Source organism: Hesperophylax consimilis, unplaced genomic scaffold (assembly GCF_061612785.1).
Source record: "Hesperophylax consimilis isolate HC1 unplaced genomic scaffold, BYU_Hcon_1.0 scaffold_37, whole genome shotgun sequence".
NCBI classification, from domain to species: domain Eukaryota; kingdom Metazoa; phylum Arthropoda; class Insecta; order Trichoptera; family Limnephilidae; genus Hesperophylax; species Hesperophylax consimilis.
This window is the reverse complement of record NW_028301267.1, coordinates 884964-901980: the sequence shown is the minus strand read 5'-3', so window position 1 is coordinate 901980 and position 17017 is coordinate 884964. Positions and strand designations below refer to the sequence as shown.

Below are 17017 nucleotides of genomic sequence, written 5' to 3'. Positions count from 1 at the left end.
ATATACTGGTGCCTGATAGTTTCTATGCGATATGAATGTAAACAACAAAAGCGACATGTGTTCTGTCATGCTTTTGAATTATTATTATTTATGTTATATTTGTAGAGAAAGTATTCCCCGTGATTGTGCAGGGTCGAGACTAAAATCAACCGGTTACCTCTTACATTATTTAAAGGTTTTGCGAAATTCTATAGGGTATTACTTATGGAATATAGAAATTGACCATAGAATACTGATCAAAGGTTAGTTCAAAAATATGAGTCATTTATATTTTGACGCATCTGTAAAATGAACAAATTAATTGGTTTTAAGTGTTGATATTTTGCGGATGTTTTATCATCTAAATATCAGTGTTGATATTTAGACAATATGGTGATACGGATTGGGGACATGTGATCTGAACAGTGACCCTTATGGAACTGACTCGGAGTGTTGGCCACTAGTGGTTCTTCGTGCTGTGGACAAACTGTTATTCTGAAAATAAAAAAATAAAACAATTTTATTGTGATGATCACGCTAAGCAATGGCTGAAAATTTACACATCGGAGTAGATTTGGGGGTATTTCTCCACCTCTGAATTAACTGTTGGTTATCGCTACTCGTCGAGTAACATTTATTTTTTATTACAGGAGACGGTTGACGTAAGGTTCCCGTGAGCACTTAGGCCATAGGCCCATTGTGCTATCTCCCATTTTACCTCAATCCTTTAACAGTATTCTGGTCCCATTTATAAAGTTCACCAGGTTTGTCATTGGATATGTGGCTATGTCTTCTGGTTCTAAAACGAAAATCGTTCTAGCAGTAGAGTAAATAATGCATATGAGGTTCCACTATGCAAAACTAGGCTTGCGCAGAGACATGCTTTTTTCATTGCCCCAAAAATCTACAATGCACTCTATCAGACTGTAGAAATTAGATCTAAAAATATATCGTCCTACAGCATATACAAAAATGTAATAAAGACTTGGATCACTACCATTGACACAAATACTTACATGCTATAAAATCCTACCTTTTGTAAATTTACAAATCCTTAATTTTTCTATTTTTTAACCTTTTTTTCTTAATTATAATTTTGTAAATACGGAATTATTTATTTATTTGTTTTATAAACTGCACTAAACAAAATATGTATACCCACGAACTGGAGATGCTTATGTGGGATTTTTTTGTTTGTTATATATGCATACTATTCTATTATATTTTTTTATTTAATTGTATCATTTTATTTTTCTCATCTTAAAGCTACCTTTTTTATTTTTTATAGTACCTTCTTTACCTGTGAATGAAATTCTTTTTGTAATACTATAATAATTTTAATAATGTAATACTTGTTTTTGTAATACTTGATTTTTGTAATTATATTTTTATGCATGTAACAAAAGAAAATTATTAATAAAAAAAAAAATAAAAAAATGTGTCTTCCCAGGTATCTGAGCCTTGTCGAGTAACATAATTTATGTCTAGTAAATGCCTGTTCTTGCCACCATGTTAACCTATGATTTAAATGACTTAACGAGTAGGCACTCAACCGTTTACTTAGAGGCGTTTAAAGATCATATTAGTACATATTAGAGCCTTAGAGTAATAATAAGATTAGAGCTGAAGATTGGCTCTCTGGAAGCCCAGATGTAAATTGTCTAGATCAGGGGTCTCCAAACTACGGCCCGCGGGCCGTGTCCGGCCCGCCAGTGTCATCCATCCGGCCCGCGACATCTTATGACCATTTTCATCAATCAGGCCCGCGACAACTAATGGCTAAGACCTTACTCAGAAGGGGCGAATTCACCGCGAATTTTTTCGTGCGAATATTATATGCTCATTGGCGAGGTACTGGGCACCAATACATTGCGTCCACAAGTATCGCGCGAAAAATACGAGCGCAAATCGTGTGTAGTTCGCCAGACTTACGTCCAGTTTACGCGGGAACTGCAGAGCGAGTACACGTATCAAGGGAAATGGAGCGGCAAAATTGTGACAAGGAATGGTTCCAAATGCTCGCGCGTTTCACGCTCCTTCTGGATGCAATATACGCGCGAAACGATACGTGGCAAAATCGCCCCCTGGTCTTATTGTTTTAATTGTGATTGTGATAAGGTGGATAAAAAACTCAGAATGATAGTATCTTGGTTTTATTTACATGCTAGGCAAAGCTTAGTGATAAGTATAATACGCAGAATACGCTTGTTCACTCCTTGCTTATCTACGGAATTTTAGGTTGGGGAGGTTCTTACAAAAACAATCTAAACAGAGGCGGCTCTAAGGATCCAGTCGTGGTAGGTCATTTGAAAAAAAATGTGTGCCCATATATTATTATCTATATCAATTTGTTATAATATTTCCATTGAAATAAATACACAATCCATGTACCTACTTACGGCAAATTATTTTTAAGATGTTTAGTTTTAATGTAGTTGTGCACAACATTAAAGTAAATAAAATAAGAGTTTCATTCTATTTGACAATGATCTTTTACTTTTTTTTGTTTTGTTTCATTCTACAGCTTCATTCTAAATCGATAATAACATAAATAATTATTCCAAACGTTTCTCGAACTATCCAATTGAAAAACAACCATCGTTCCACACAGTACAAGCGTGTAAATGAAAAACCGACATTTGTTTATGTCACCATCTCTGTAAAACATATAATATTCATCGTGTTGTCACCCCCACGGTCATGACCTAAACGTCCCTAAGCTTTCTTCGGTACCTAATTTTTACTTCGACGAAAAATATAGTGCCATCTCGTTTATTCTATGGCGCGCATAGGGACAGAAGATGCCAAAGAGGACATTCTTTAAATTGACCCGGCCAATCGTGTGGACTTGTGAATGAAAGCTTCTATTAGAGACAACAGATGTCACTGGTAGTCACTCGCCGCCGCCGCTGTTTCGCGTTACATTTTAAATAAAATAAGAATTAGACCAGTTGTTTTGATGCACATAATTGATTATTATTGTTGTCTTATAATTTTGGGGGGTCAAACACCAATTGACCTAAGGGAAGAACCGCCACTGAATCTAAACTCAGTAAAAGTTTCACAAAGAACCATAATTAAAGTAATCCTTAAAAAAATCTACCTTCTCAACAGAATCACAATTTAAATTATTTCCAGTACCAAATGTCGATGACATATTTAAGCTTTTCTGGGGGATTGGAGTGAAATGATTTATGAAGAAATATGATCCCTGGAAATTTTATTCTCCCCTTTTTGCTTTTACTCCCCCCCCCCCCCGTGGACGAAAATATGGGCGTCTCGAAATTAAAACAGTTTTGGCCCTCCGAACTCACTGGAGTAGTCAATGTGGCCCTCCGGCTGAAAAGTTTGGAGACCCCTGGTCTAGATAACAAATTTAAGGCCAAGTATAATAGGTACGCTGTTCAGAACGAAACTACAACAATGCCCCCCAGCGGAGAAACTAGGTTTTACTAGCCATTTAAAGACAGTTCTGTACTAAAAGAGTTTTGTTGAAATTCGTAAGATGTCACTAATTATAACTGACTTATATTGTATGTCAATATTTGATTTTTTAAAACACTTTCCCACTGAAGAAGGCTCCGCGCTGACATAAAAAATACAATAGGTAGGTACCTAGGCAGGTACCTGACTGTAATAAAAAAACGTGCTTGAAGACTATTCAAGAGTAAAAAATGCATGTTTTGAAGGATAACAAAAAACCATGCTTTTTGTAAGCTTTTTTTAATAAGGATCATAGAAGAAAACAACGGTGCCTAAGTAAATAATATGTAATGCATTATTAACCTGTCCGGTGGTGAGTTTCTGGAAAGAAAACGGTCCCGCTGGAGGGAGTTTTTTCAACAATCAAAATATAGAAAAAAATAAATGCCACCTCGTAGAGTATAAAAAAATAAAAATAAAATCCTTAGAAACTAGCACGAAAAAACAAATACTAAGCTATTTAGAAGGAAAAAATAAAAACAATTTTGCAGAAATCGCCAACCATCGAAATCGGAGCAGATTTTTGTTTTTACTTAATAAAAATCAGATTCACTTACCACAATTTTAATGAAGCCAAGGGGGGAAGAACGACTTTTTATACACACTAACATATACGTATTATTATTTACACTTATACTATTGTATTTTCATTATAAAAATTAAACATAGGTATACAATGTATATGCAGTCAATAATTACGATAAAAATAACACTATTCTAATTATTATGTACACTATCTTAGGAATAAAATTGTCTTCACTAACTAATACTGCTTTTTCGTATGGTAGGCTTCGAAACATGGATATACGCAAAATGCAAGATTGCAGTCGGTGCACATATATTTCGTGTCACTTCTTTTTTGAGCTCGAACTGCTTTATGTCTACACACATGGCATTGTCGTTGAGTTCGCTTTCCTTGGGCTGCAGTTTCTGGTACAGGACGGAGAAAATGTTTTCCTAAAAGGCGAGTTGGTTGATCCACTACTCTCCTTCCTCCAGATGATGCCGGCCTTGGCGTGTGATATTTTTCGATCATTTGAGACACTAAGTTTTCCCGGAATTCGCTAAATGATAAAACCTTTTGCGTTTTCAAACGATGCAAAAAGAAAGCATTTAGTGTTCCAATGTCTATCAATCTGAAGAAAATTTTCTTATACCATTTTAGAGACTTCCTGGAACTACTTGCGAAGCCCAATATGCGGTCCACTTTGTCAACAGCTCCCATATTCTTGGTATAATCTAAAACTACCTCTGGTTTTATTTTATTTTCTCCCGTGGAGAAGTCAATTTTATCAGTAACAATCATTGCATCTGTATGTATGTTACTAAGCATAAGGACATCCCTTTTATCGTGCCATTTCAGCGCCATGAGATTGTTCGAATTCAAAGACTTCATTTCCCCTTTTTTCATTTTCTCATTACCAAATTTGGGCATATCTTTTCGGTTTGCTCTAGCCGTTCCACATGCATTAGTTTTATGTTTATGCAAGAAATCGAACAGGGCTGGACTTGTATACCAATTATCTACAAACATTCTGTGACCTTTTTCCAAATAATCTGCAAGCATAGTGGTAACGACTGATCCTGATATACCAATGTCGGGATTCATTTGTATGTCTGATTCAGAGCCAGTGTACACAATTACATCCAAAACATATCCGGTGAGTGCATCACAGTGTACAAACAATTTAATCCCAAATCTATGTCGTTTTGAGGGAATATAAATTTTGAATGAAAGTCTTCCCTTCCACAACAAGAGACTCTCATCTATGCACAGATTTTGATATGGGTAAAAAGTTGATTTGAAAATGGTCTTCAATGGTTCCAGAAGATTTCTTATTTTATATAATTTATCGGTTGTCGCAGTATCGTTATCAGAAAAATGAAGAGCTCGGAGCAAAAGAAAAAATCTATCTTGCGGAAATAATACTTTGAAAAAAGGTGTTTCAATTATTGGATTATTTGTCCAGTATTTCTTCAGCGAGTTTTTTCCCACAAGTCCCATAAGCATAATCGTGACTAAAAATGCATATATTTCAGCCTCCGTGGTGTCTTTCCACTTCATCATTTTAGACTTCAGAGAAATGTCTAAAGAAATTTTTGCAGCGTATTTATTTGTTTCGCTGACAATTATTTTTACTATATCAAGTGTGAAGAATAACTCAAAAAAGTCAATTTCCAATGAATTTTCACTAACGGGAATATTTGCTCTTATACCTGAGTTAGTTGAATCGAATTCATGAATAATGGGCGTAAACTTACCCTGATCCCATTTACGATGATCAACTTTTCTCTTTTTGGATGTTGAACAACTAGGGAAAGTTTCATCCCCATCAGATTCGTCGGATGAGCTATCTGAATGTATTGGCAAATCATAAAGATCCTCGTAAACATCTTCATCTTCACTTTCGATTAAAATGTCAGCAATGTCTTGTTCATTCAAAGGGTTAACCATTTTTTTATAAAAGTAAAATATATAAATTGAACTAGTTATCAATACGAATCACAAAGTCAAATCACAGTAAAACACTGTCCAAAGTATGAATAACCTAAAATAATAAAATGTCAATGATAATAACACTTTGTAGTCGGGCGTTTCAAACAATAGACTCTAGCCTATAGCGGATGTTTTTCGCGATTAGCACAAAAATATATCCTCATCCCTTTCGTTAGTATCTGAAGAAATTTTTGAAGGGTAAAAGAAAATATCAATTAAATAAATTCCACTAAAAACACGTCTGTTTTGTAACTCTGTATATCATAACTAAAGCACGTGTATATTAGCGCCACTCTATCTTCACAAGTAACGAGTACTGGGAATACATCCAATTGCTAAACAATTTTTGTGTTATCTCTCATTCAGGAAATGATTATTGTCATAACATCCTCGGGATTATCTCATAAAAGTAAAGGTCCAATGAATTTATAAGACGCCATAAAAATATAATAGGTACTCATATTCCCAGTTCAACTAACAAACAATCTTTGAAATTTAACACGATAAAATTGCCTAATTATTACGCGCAATCTCTCATTGAGCTGCGCAAAAGTATGTGTGTACATAAAAGAAACAACGGCTTATCTTTTTTTTGTTACATGTGTTGTAGCAGTGCGTACTTCTGGACGGGCAGTTCCTACCCGATTAAGATAAACATTGGTCAACATTCTACAATTGGCACTACTGTTTCGAGCTATGAGTGCGGAGTGGCACTTCGTCGAGTCAGGGCCCGTTCCCACTTCCGTTTTCAAATCGGGGGCGGGTCCCGTTTTAAAATCGGATGCCCTAGTGGCTGTAGTGGATGTATGGAGCTGTTCACACTTGTCCGACACGATTTGAAAACGGATCCGACATTTTTTGTCGGATGGCTCGCCTACGCAGCGCGTCCGTTTTCAAATCGTGTCGGCACACGCTCGCTCATAGTGTTGTATGGAGCTGTTCACACTTGCCGTCCAGTCGTTCCGGCAGAGTCCCCGCCAAACCCCGACCCCTCCCCGCCCGCTCCCTGTCGCAAGGAAGCAGGCACACTGCGTGCTTGTATTTGGTTATTTTGTTAAGTAAATAAATCAAAACTACAATAATGGATAAGGAAATAAATCCCGAAAATTTAATACCACTGGTCGAAGAAAGAGTATGGTAATATTTTATCTTTAACTAAATAAAAACAAAACACTTGGTGTACACAACTTTTGTACATCAAAATTTTTATGTTATTTTATTTAAGTTTACTTTTTTTTAAATTTTAAAGCTTTAATGAGATGCACGGAAGAGCGTATTAGTTAAATAAACACATAATAAAAAATATTTGAGTGTTTATTGTTTTCTTACTTTAAAATATCGATAGCCTTTCTTCAGGACAAATGCACTTTCTCAATTTTGTATTTTGATATGTTAAGCTCTCTGAAACTCATTCCAGTAGATGGTTAAAGGAAGTGATAGACATTCTCTTAAGCCATTAAGCGCCCTTGAGGTGATTTTTCATGGTGAAAACGGCGCTATATAAATAATCCATTCATTATTATTCTAAAATAATTAAAGAACTTTAGTTCATCACTTCTTAACTCACCAATTAACACTTGGAAAATTCCTACAGAAAATCATTCGGCTATGATTGGGTGTACTCAAAATTTTCTTTTCACTTTTTTCCTTCTATTTAATAAGTACCACATGACAACAAGAGCTTCATCGTCGTCCATTGCGCACCATTACTGAATAATGAGCAAATAACATGTTTTTGGTGAATCGACAATTATTTTTTTTCGTAGAGTATGGTCCGTTTTTAAAACGGTAGTGTGAACAGGGCCATTGGCCGTCCGTTTTGAAAACGGGACCCGCCTCCGATTTGAAAACGGAAGTGGGAACGGGCCCTCAGTTGCTTGGGGTATAACTCCGACACTTTTTTGGTTTTTTGATGACGTCAGTTCCAGACTATCCAATGAAAAGCCGTCCTGGTTTGATCTCTCACTCTCTCCCGTGTAACAGAGAGAGAGAGGCTACGCTCCATTTCCCCCGGAAACAATGTGACCAATGTGACGCCATTATTGCGTCATGGTTGCGTCCTTCTGACAGATCGTGACAGATTCAGATTGTTTACGTGAGTGGTTTATTTATGTTGTTTGCTTTCGTGAATTCATGAGTTGTTGTTGTGTGAAAATGTCTAAAATTATGAAGCTGTGTTATGTGTACAGACAGACAGACCACTCGTCATAAATACCCAAAATACGGAAGTTACAAAAGAAACAAAAATGCCAAATGGATCCCTTCGAAGATGCGCACTGCTGACTTTAAATCTACCCAGCATTGGTAGTTATGCAGATTTAAGACAGTATCGAACCCGTTATGACGAAAATACAGGTGTGAATATCCCTTTGTTTGTCTTCAGTGTTCCATGTAATGTGTAACTTAATTTCACCTAAGAATTGAATTTACTTTTAGACCCCGTCCGCGTTCCACCAGGACGGTGTGATGTCATAAAAGACCATAATTACTTGCAATATGATATGTTTAGTTCAGGAACTTTGGTTAACCCGATAAATATGTTTATTTCAGAGCTTGATAACATCTTACCGGGTACCAGCGGTGTGTTCCTTCTGCCAAAAAGATCATGGAATATTACAAAGGTAAATCTGTTCTATGTTACTTGTTATCCAATATGCAGATCTTTTCTTCCTTTCCTCTTACCACTAAGATCATTTTGTTTTCAGACATCAGTGTTCCTGTTCCTGTGGGACCCAGCGGCAGTAATTCAGCCGTTACACGGAAACACAATGCTCCTCTGCGTAAGAATATTTATAGTTTTTTGTACACATTTAAGATGTGTTTTGTGCTCATGAATTCTGTAAGCATATTATTTTTTGAATAACTTCATGACTAAATCCTCAAATTGAAATATTTAATAATTTAAAACAATATTAGCGACTCGAATGAATATTTAAATCGGAAAAAGATTTAGTCGCAGACTTGGTACAAATTTAAGATGTGTTTTGTGCTCATGTTTTCTGTATTCATATTATTTTTTGAATAACTTCATGACTAAATCCTCAAATTGAAATATTTAATAATTTAAAACAATATTAGCGACTCAAATGAATATTTAAACCAGAAAAAGCTTCAGTCGCAGACTTCGTAATCATTTAAAATGTGTTTTGTGCTTATAAATTTATTTGTTTCTTTCTGTTATCTTACTGAAATAAAATAAAAAATACTTTACAACATGTAACAAAGTTTTTCATTTTTCTTACAAAGCGCCGTCCTGAGAAAATGTGCCGTAAGGAAAGATACCTTATAGCTCATTTTCGCAGGACCGCACTTTGTGAGTTAGAGCCTTGTCGTCCTGAGAGAATCTGTTAACATTTTTAAAATAATATTTTAGGCTGATGAGTAGCACAATATTGTCTTCCCTGGGTGCCTACCTAGGTAAGATCATATTGTCTATGGCCGCGCTTTTTTTTTTTTTTGTTTCCTCTACTTTGCTGAGGGGTTTGTTTATGCCTCAATTCTGGATGTGACGTCATCGTGGACAAAATTTCTCCCCACTAAAGGCCGAAGTTATCAATCTAGTGATTGGTTTATTTATGCTTGCTGGACTCGGTAGCCTACAGTGTGTTCGTCCGACGCTGGAACAATGAGGGTCTACTGTGCAAACTACGAAAGGTCTTTTTCACTTGCTTTTTAAAATGTTTCCAGTACCAAATATTGATGATATATTTAAGCAAACTTCAATTATAAAAATGTGTAAAGAAAAAAATAACACAGAATATCAAGAATTTTACAAACTGATGAGAAATGGAAATCAATTTATTACGCCAATCTTTAAAACAACTCAAATGCAAAACCATTATATTTACCAAGCCATAAAAAACTACAATAATCTCCCTTCCGAATTGCGCTGTATTACGAACCAACAAGAACAAATCAATAAAATCAAACTTTTTTTCAAAAAAAACTTATATTAAAAAAATATATGGATATATTATATTTATATTTTACACATAACATTGAATCACTGAAGTAAGAATCGTGGCTCCCTTATCAGGCACAAGAGCTCCTCTTTTCTGATAAGGTATACATGACCAATTATGTACCTAAATATTATATTTTGCAAAAAAATGTATGCATTAATGTAACTATGATCTATATTAAAATAATAAAAAAAAAAAAAAAAAAAAAAAAAACTTATATCTTTTAACAATGTACTTATAATTTAAATAGGGATTACTCATTTTAACTTCTTGCGTAGTTATTTTATAACTCGCTGGCGCCCGCTCAGACATTCTTTACAAGATTTAAGTGTTTTTAAATTCATTAATGTCACATGTTCGTTAGTCAAAATTTTATCAAGATGGCGTTATTTTCACGTACATTCTTGTCACGCTCTGAGATAAGTTGTTTGATAGAGTCTCATGTTTATTTTATTTGATTAATCATTTTAATTATTGTTTTAATAAATTAGCGTCTGTTGATATTTAAAGTATTCTATTTTTTTAATCATCCTTATCAGTTCTCATCACTACCAACCTACTTGAGTTTTGCGTGTGCGTGGATGACTAGATAATTGTATTCGGTAATTTACCAATTAATGTCACAATCGAAAGACCCATCATTAATTTTATACAATGAATCTCTTCATCACGCACCCATAGCATGTAATGTTACAAAATGGCGCCCAACGTGGGGAAAAAGAGAACCTAAAAGAGAAGAGAAGAGAACAAAAAGAGAACCTAAGTTTGACTAAATAATAAATGCAGTATTTTTTTTCTTTCATTGTTTTAATCTTGTATTGGATGTCTGATTTTTTTTTTTCATAATTTTCTTGTATAATCCCTTGAAAAAGACCTTTCGTTTTGCATGGTAGATGTTCGGGTGTTGTTCGGAATACATCGTGTCACTGAGATTTTATTAATTTTTCATATTACGCAGCTTTGCAATCTGGCACAACTCATGACGTTTTCGTCTTATTATCGTGTTCGTTAGTACGCTGACGTCACACTTATTTTATATTTTTTGTTTTGCGGTGATTGTGGTTGTTGTATTGTTGCTTGCATGTTCTAATGATTTTTTTCTACCTACCCTGTTAGTTAGGTATGACGGATTCGACCATTGTAACAAGAAGTCGTGCGTTAATCATGTCAAAACCAGAGGATGGCACTTCTTCGGCAAATTCGGCGGTCGCGTCTAACACAGTTCCGGTTCACAAATGGAACTTAACCTTCGACGGTACGGGGAACGTACATAATTTCATTGAACGGGTCAACGATTTGTCGATATCTCGGAACGTAAGTACAGCTTCTCTTTTTTCATCTGCGGTGGAACTTTTTACAGGTCATGCTTTAGACTGGTTTAGAGTCAACCGTTCTTCTTTTAAGTCATGGTCGGACATTGTAATTGCTCTAAAGGAAGAATTCGAGCTACTGGACCATGAAAGACGTTTAGTTGCTCAGATCAGAGCCACGTACCAGCAACAAAAAGAGAACCTGGGTTCATTCATAACACGTGTCTTGACTTTAAACAATCAATTGTCGTCGAAATTACCAGATGACGAAATTCTGGAAATATTGCAATGTAATATGTTACCGAGATACATTCAAAAATTATCGCTCTCTGTCATCTCGGACATTAATTGTCTGAAAAAATTGGGAAAAATGATTGAACTTGCAGACAGTCGGTCTGATTCCAGACCTTCCCCGCCAAATGCAAATACTGTTAATTATAATAATGTTCCTCATTCCTCCTCTAATAATGCATTTAGCAGAGGGAATAACAGAATGTCTCAGAATAATCCCAATTTCAGGAATCATCGTCAATCTTTTGAGTTCAGTAAACGTAGCCCGTCAAATATGAGTTCTAGGGAGGTGAGATGTTTCCGCTGTGGCCGTCCTGGGGTGAAGGCGCCTTCATGCAACTGCCGGCAGGCAAAAAACTAGATGTCCTGGGGGTCCTGTCTGCGGGCGGCAAGTCGACACCGTTCGCTGACATCACCGCCAGGCATCGGCTTGCTGTGCTGTCGGAAACCAGAACTTTCTTCAAGAACCTTTGGACTTCGAAGGTGGTGAGTGCGGCTAAAAGGGATGGCCGTCCACACATCATTTTCCAAGTTCTGGGTTCCAACTTTTCTGGCCTTCTTGACTCTGGTTCGCATATCTCAATTATTGGTAATAATTTTCATCGTCAATTTTTAAATCTTTCTGTTCTTAAGAAAACATTTTCACTCACTTCTGCTACGGGTCATACTGTGGAGTGCGTTCACAAAATTGCGGTTCCGGTAGTTCTTGGTAACGTTAAGAAAATTTTTAATTTTGTGGTTATGCCAGATATAAAATCTAACATCATCCTCGGTTGCGACTTTTGGAAAGTTTTTAACATTTGTCCCAAGTTAACTAAATTAATGACTAATGACTCTGACAATAGTTGCGTGTCTGAGGTAAGAGGACTGGATAGCTTTGAGAACTTAGATTCATCTCAACAATCAATCTTAAATAACGTTATACTGGAATTTAAAGCCTTTTCTAGTAATCGTTTGGGTAGAACGTCTCTTGAAAAACATGTCATTGACACGGGTGATTGTCAACCTATTAAGCAACGTGTTTATCCGATATCTCCTCATTTATTGCCGGAAGCTCACAGAGAACTTGACAGACTATTAAATCTGGGAGTAGTAGAACCCAGCAATAGCTCGTGGAATAATCCTATTGTTTTAGTGCCTAAGAAAAATGGTTCTTTTAGACTTTGCTTGGATAGTAGAAAACTCAACGCGGTCTCGCGGCGGGACGCTTATAGTCTACCGTTGATATCTGATATCTTAAATAGTCTCGGAGGAGCACGTTATCTATCAACTTTAGACCTTAACGATGCTTTTTTTCAAATCCCGTTAGAGGAAGATTCTAAAGAGAAAACCGCATTTACTATCCCGAAACGAGGCCTATTCCACTTTGTAACAATGCCTTTTGGTCTTCATGGTGCAAGTTCTCGGATGATGAGGCTAATGGACAAGGTTTTGGGTCCGGAGTTCGATGGGAAGGTCTTTTGTTATCTAGATGACATAATTATCATTAGCTCTACCTTTGAAAAACACATTGATCTTTTAAGACGGGTTAAACAAAAGTTACAAGCCGCGGGTTTGACTATTAACGTAGAGAAGTCAGTCTTTTGTCGCGATTCCCTTAAATACCTAGGTTTCGTGATTGATAAGGATGGGTTGAGAACTGACCCGGGAAAAGTAAAAGCAATCGTTGACTTCCCCATTCCAACGTCGCAAAAGAGCTTGCGTAGGTTTATCGGTATACTTTCTTGGTACAAAAGGTTCATTTTAAATTTTTCCTTAATTGCAGCACCTTTGCATAATTTAACCAAAAAGGAGTTTGCTGGTAAAAAATTTGTATGGAATGAACAGGCTGATGCTGCCTTTACTAAATTAAAGAATATTCTGGTCAAGGCTCCTGTTCTTGCTTGTCCCGACTTTAGTAAACCCTTTACAATTAGTTGCGATGCTTCGAACACCGGTTTGGGGGCGGTCCTTTCTCAATCTGACGTTAATGGTATAGAACACCCTATTTCCTTTATTTCCAGATCACTATCTGCACAGGAGAAAAATCACTCCACAACCGAGAAGGAGTTAAATGCTATGATCTTTGCACTAGAGAAATTTAGGGGTTATATTGAAGGTTCGCCTATTCCTGTCAAGGTGATCACTGATCACTATAGTCTAAAATGGCTTACAAACTTAAAGTCTCCGTCGGGTAGATTAGCGCGGTGGGCGGTTAGACTACAGCAGTTCAATTTTGAAATAATTCATAGGAGCGGTAAAGACAACATTGTTCCGGACGCACTGTCTCGTGACCCTTTACATGTTGACTTGATTAATCAGTCCTTTTCCACTTCCGACCGTTGGTACTTAAGTTTGAAAGATAAAATTTTGGCTAATCCGGAAAAATTTCCAGCGTTTAAAGTTTGCAATGGTGTCATCTTCAAACACATTCAGAGCATGGAGGCTCTACACAGGTCTTATGACTGGAAGGAAGTTCTCCCAAAAGAGTGTAGGAAAAACGTCATCGTTCAAAATCACGTTCCGCCTTCTTGTGCACATTTTGGCATCTTAAAAACGTTAAACAGGATTAAACTTAAATATTACTGGCCAAAAATGGCAGCTGATGTGAAGTCTTTTGTAAGTAAATGTCATACTTGTTTAGGTTATAAAAGTTCTAACTTACTGCCTCCTGGGTTGATGGGTGACCCGAAACTGGTGCAAAGGCCGTGGCAAATGATTGCGACAGATCTATTAGGTCCTTACCCTAATTCTTACAAAAAGGGTTATACTTACCTTTTAGTGGTTTCTGATTTCTTTACCAAGTATACTAGACTTTTTCCACTTAGGAAAGCAACGGGTAGTGTTATTGCGGAAATTTTGGAAAATGATATCTTTTATAAATTCGGTGTTCCAGATACGATTGTTTTGGATAATGGCCCACAATATATATCGCGTGACATGAAAGCGCTGGCCAATAAATTTCATATCCGTCACTTGTTTTATAATTGCAGATATCACCCGCAGAATAACCCTGTTGAGCGTGTAAACAAGGTGTTGGTAGCAGCCCTGGGTTCTTTTGTGGGATCTGATCACAGATCCTGGGCGTGCCATCTACCTGAAATTGAACTGGCCATAAACACGGCTGTTCATGAAGTCACAGGCTATACTCCGTTCTTCCTTAATTTTGGTAGAGAGATTGTAATTTCGGGAAATGACTACAAAGGTGTAGACTTTAACGCGGAAGACATTAGATTCTCTAAACGCGATTCATGGGCATCTGATTTACATGAATTAAATGACATTTTCTCCCAAGTTCCCACGTCCTTAAGACAATCATACGAACGTAATAAGGTTCAATATAATCTGCGTCGTAGGGACGTTCAATATGAGGTTGGGGACATTGTCTGGAGAAGGTCCTTTGCTTTGTCAGACGCTGGTAGATACTTTTCAGCAAAATTAGCCCCCAAATTTATACGTAGTAAAATTATTTGCAAGATATCGCCGGTTGCTTATCAATTAGCGGATATGACAGGGAAACCCGTGGGAACTTTTCATGTTAAGGATATAATCAAGTTAGAAGAAGCTAACTGACCTTGGGGTGGGTTAATTGATGAACTATTTTTTTCCTATGTTGTAATCGTTTTACTTTTATTTGAGAATTAATCCCTTTTCTCTTGTTATATATTAGGTTATTGCTTGCCTAGCCCTCAGGTTTGCAATTTTTCTTGTGTTCTCTCTTTGTGAGGACATGACTAGTATTTTTGTGTCTTCACATTGAGTGGATTTTTGTATAAGTTTTGTTTTGTCCTTGTGTACATGTGTAGTATGTGTTTTGGGGAGTAATTTGTCCATTCCGATTCAACGCGGGGGATTGACGTTTTTTAATCTCACGCATTGAATCCACATTTTTTTGGATTTAAGTGCAATTATATTGTATTGAACATTTTGTGATCTCACGATTTGAATCCATTGTATCATTTTATACGTTATCCTAGGGCAGTGAAGTTCACAATCTCAGTTGGCCACTGTTTTGTGCTATTTTTCTGTTCGAGGGATCTTTTAATAGCTGATTTTACTTTGTGAGATGTTACTAATTGTTCTTTAATGAACTAAGTCCGCGATGGCGACTTGTTTTGAGGTACGGTTTGTCCTTTCTAGAGGGACATACTGTATTTCAATTTTGGCATATACGAAGCTGTATTTCGGTTTAACAGTTCTGTACCAAGCTTGGTCCTCGTGTCATTTTAATTGTGTGCATGGTTGTTCTTTATATGTTGTTCTTTAGTACCTCAGTTTGCCTTGGTGTAGGTTGACTATTTTAATTCATTAATTTAGAAAATACTTCATGCAGTTTTCCGCGATAGCCTCAGATGCTCATAACATTCTATTTTTCTCTGGTTTTAGGAAACCATTGGCATGGTGTTTTCTTTGATTTAGTCATTGTTTAATACACTTTTCAAACATTTTTTAAAAATTTTATGTCATAATAATTTATTTATTTATTTAATAGTTATTTGATATTTAGTGAGTTTTCACTCGCTCAGGTTATTTGAGATTTACAGAATCTTATTTTTTTTTTAACATTTAAAAATTGCATCCTTTCATGAAGTTTTTTACTTTTATTTGCTCTTAATGTCCTTGGCTTGAATTATGATTAAAATGATATTTTTTTCATATTATTAAGAATGTAAATGAGTAATTTTTTTTTTTTTTTTTTTACATTTTCTTTTAACAAATACTATGCGTTTTCACATGCAATTGCTGTGGCTTCTCTCTGAGCTCAAGATAAGTCGCATCAATTTCATTTGGACTTAGCTGTATTTTTATCAATATTGGGTCATCAAATATGGTTCTGGTTGAGCCGGTCACTTTTATCTTATTATGAATTTGGGTTTGTTTCTGGGATAACTTTATAATTTTTCATCTCTGCTCGCAGAGGGCAGTAACATCAATGTGGATTTAGACGTTATTATTTTCATTTTATAGTGTTTTTTAGCTTCAAATTTAACTTTTGTTGGGCGCTCAGCTTTCACTTTTAGCTAGACTCGTTTTATAAAATTTTTTTATTAAATTTTGTTAGTCTTTACTACAGTTTATCTTTTCATTTGTTATTCTATTCAAGTTTTTGTTTTCACTTCAGTAGTTGTTAAATTCCTTGCTCAGTAATCCATTTTGTCAAGCATAGCATACCTTTCTTTTCACTTGCCTCAAGGAAGTCAGTCGCCTTCATCACTCTTCGGTTCTTCACGTCAAGATAACTCAAGATAATACAAAATTTCAAGATTTACAAACTTTTATCAATTCTTCGAGGAAGCAATTTTGTACAAGTTCGAGCCTTCAGGGAAGCAACATTCTTCTACGGGAAGAGTTTAATAGGATACTACCTGGCCGTTCACTGCTATCAGAAAGAGGGTGCAGCTTCTCAAGATTGCATTTGTTGTCAACATTGGAGAATGATGATACAATTATCGGGGCTCATTATCTTCGCCAAGCAAGTCCAATCTTCTTCACTGATGTCAGGAGAGGGTCATTCA

At 36.1% G+C, this 17017-nt stretch overlaps 1 long non-coding RNA gene across 1 annotated transcript; it reads left to right on the top strand.

Annotated features, from left to right (window-relative positions):
* The first annotated feature begins 8030 nt into the window (after positions 1-8030).
* Positions 8031-9531, top strand: LOC149409061 (uncharacterized). The gene is made up of 3 exons (XR_016305285.1): positions 8031-8314; positions 8510-8580; positions 8665-9531. It is a non-coding gene; the product is annotated as an uncharacterized LOC149409061 (long non-coding RNA).
* The last annotated feature ends 7486 nt before the right edge of the window (positions 9532-17017 follow it).